Genomic DNA, 3057 nt, shown 5'->3' with positions numbered 1-3057 from the left:
GAGGAGGAGGTGAGAAGAGAGGGAGAGCGAGAGAAGGAGGGAAAGAAGGGAGGGAGAGGAGAGAAGAGGGAGAGATAGAGGGAGTGGAGGGAGAGAGGAGGAGGGAGAGAGGGAGGGGAGAGAGGGAGACAATGAGAGAGCTATTGGACTGCAGAGACCACAAGCCCACCCCCCACCCCACAAGCCCCCCACCCCACCTGTCGCAGTAAATGAGGGTTGAAAGCTCTTAAAGTTCTTAGAGCTCCGGTCTAATGTACGCAATTTAGCCCTGAGATGAGTGTATGTGTCCGTGTGTGTGTGTGTCGTCTGTGCGTGTCTGTGTCCGTGTCCGTGTGTGTGTGTGTGTGCCTGTGTGTTGGTAGAGTTAAGAGACGGCCTCCCCTGGGAGTTCAGGAGAGATTAGAGAGGCCAAAGGGAAGTTGGTAAAAATGGGAAAGTCGTCTAAGAAGCCTACTAATGCACAGTGATCCCCATTGACATCTGTTACTTTTAAAGAGGAAACCAGGGACCATGTTATAACGTTGCCAAGGTACTGATGAGTGTGGTTTTCTGCCTTTCTTTAGGTTTTAGGCCACTGCGGCCCAGCCTCTTAGGTATGTGGAAAATGTCACATGTTCTTGTGTCTAGGATGATTGGTAAACAGAGGAATTTCCATTCCACTTAAACCAATTTGGCCCAATTATAGCCATTACAAGCTGAAGATAAAAGATGTTTTGGATGGATGTTTTCGTGTCTTATTAAACACACCGTGTAAACATTTACTGTGCATGGTGGGAAAAGTATGTTATTAACCCTTGGATTTAATAACTGGTTGACCCTCCTTTGGCAGCAATAATCTCAACCAAATGTTTTCTGTAGTTGCTGATCAGACCTGCGCAACGGTCAGGAAGAATTTGGACCAGTCCTCTATACAGTGTTCTGACACATAACAGCCTTTTCATACGTTAACTTCTTTGGGGTAGGGGGCAGTATTTTCACGTCCGGATGAAAAGCGTGCCCAGAGTAAACTGCCTGCTACTCAGGCCCAGATGCTAGGATATGCATATTATTAGTAGATGTGGATAGAAAACACTCTGGAGTTTCTAAAACTGTTTGAATGATATCTGTGAGTATAACAGAACTCATATGGCAGGCAAAAACCTGATAATAATCCAACCAGGAAGTGGGAAATCTGAGGTTTGTAGTTTTTCAACTCTTTGCTTATCCAAGATACAGTGGAAATTGGGTCATATTGCACTTCCTAAGGCTTCCACTAGATGTCAACAGTCTTTAGAACCTTGTTTGATGCTTCTACTGTGAAGTGGGGGCGAATGAGAGGGGATTGAGTAAGGTCTCTCCCAGAGTGCCACGAGCTGACCATGCGCGTTCACGTGATAGTTAGCTTGCGTTCCATTGCATTTCTACAGACAAAGGAATTCTCCGGTTAGAACATTATTGAAGATTGATGTTAAAAACATCCTAAAGATTGATTCTATACTTCATTTGACATGTTTCTATGGACTGTAACGGAACTTTTTGACATTTCGTCTGCTCCTCATGAATTTTGATTACTGGGCTAAACGCACGAACAAAAAGGAGCTATTTGGACATAAATGATGGACTTTATCGAACAAATCAAACATTTATTCTGGAACTGGGATTCCTGGGAGTGCATTCTGATGAAGATCATCAAAGGTAAGTGAATATTTATAATGGTATTTCTGACTTATGTTGACTCCAACATGACGGATATCTGTTTGGCTTGATTTGTCGTCTGAGCGCCGTACTCAGATTATTRCATGGTTTGCTTTTTCCGTAAAGTTTWWWWWAAATCTGACACAGCAGTTGCATTAAGGAGAAGTGGATCTAAAATTCCATGCATAACAGTTGTATCTTTTATCAATGTTGATTATGAGTATTTCTGTAAATTGATGTCGCTCTCTGCAAAATCACCAGATGTTTTGGAACTACTGAACATAACGCGCCAATGTAAACTAGTGCAACAATATGATAAATGTATTATTTCTTGCCACCCACACACAGGAAAAACGTTCCAAAATAAATGACATATACGTTTCCACCAGCCCATGTATTTTACATTATTAAAATGTCATTGGGGGCTCTGTTATGTCGGTAAAACCACCCGCTCTTCTCAACAGAGAATTATGAACATAAAAGTTCAATAGAGAAACACAGGATTATCCATCGCTGTACAGTTCGAATGACATGAAGCATACATTTCCACCTTTAATTTTGTGGCATAGAGAAATTAAGAATCAGACAGGGAGGTCATATTAATAATACTCTGAGTAAAAGAGAATGTTTTGGATTTCACCCCTCCAACATTGTTTCCAAAAGACTTAATGATGAAATGCCTGTATGTTATGCTGTGAATTGGAACATGAAATGGTGTGTCTCTGTAGATTAGTCTGACGTTTTTGCATAATGATACCCAATGACTAAGAACTTGCTATGTCCTCATTGAATTACTACAGAATGTTCAAATACGCCTATTTATACAACTTTTTAATATTTATGAATGCAACATTTTAAGTTGTACACTTATTTATTCCTTGCCTCCAACCCCCTTCGATGTGTAGAACGTGTTGTGGAGCCAGGTCTACATAAGGCTGCAACTTTCAAAAAATCAAAAGCTCTGACGAGGCCGTTGCCCCCGATCGTAATCTTATTAAATATCGTGATACTATCAGAGCAGTGTGCGTTTCCTTTTCTCATCTTGTTCATGATGCCAGCACTGCAAAATAAAATTGCCTCAGAGTGCGAATGCCTTTGTATTTAAAGATACACTTGTTGTAAATCCAGCCACAGTGTCCGATTTCAAAAAGCTTTTCGACGAAAGCAAACCAAACATTAATTAGGTCAGAGCCAAGTCACAGAAAAACACAGCCATTTTCCAGCCAAAGAGGAGTCACAAAAAGCAGAAATATAGATAAAAATTAATACTAACCTTTGATGATCTTCCTCAGATGACACTCATTAGACTTCATGTTAACACAATACATGTATGTTTTGTTCGCGTAAAGTCATATTTATATCCAAAAACAATCTGAGGTTACA

The 3057-nt window shown here is 40.7% G+C and overlaps 1 protein-coding gene across 1 annotated transcript in view; it reads right to left on the bottom strand.

The window, feature by feature from the left end:
• Positions 1-3057, bottom strand: part of thbs1b (thrombospondin 1b) — a 29392-nt gene that overhangs the window by 20479 nt on the left and 5856 nt on the right. The window lies entirely within an intron of this gene.

This window comes from Salvelinus sp. IW2-2015, linkage group LG14, assembly GCF_002910315.2.
Source record: "Salvelinus sp. IW2-2015 linkage group LG14, ASM291031v2, whole genome shotgun sequence".
NCBI lineage: Eukaryota > Metazoa > Chordata > Actinopteri > Salmoniformes > Salmonidae > Salvelinus > Salvelinus sp. IW2-2015.
The sequence above is the reverse complement of the archived record's forward strand: the minus strand, read 5'-3'. Positions and strand labels throughout refer to the sequence as shown.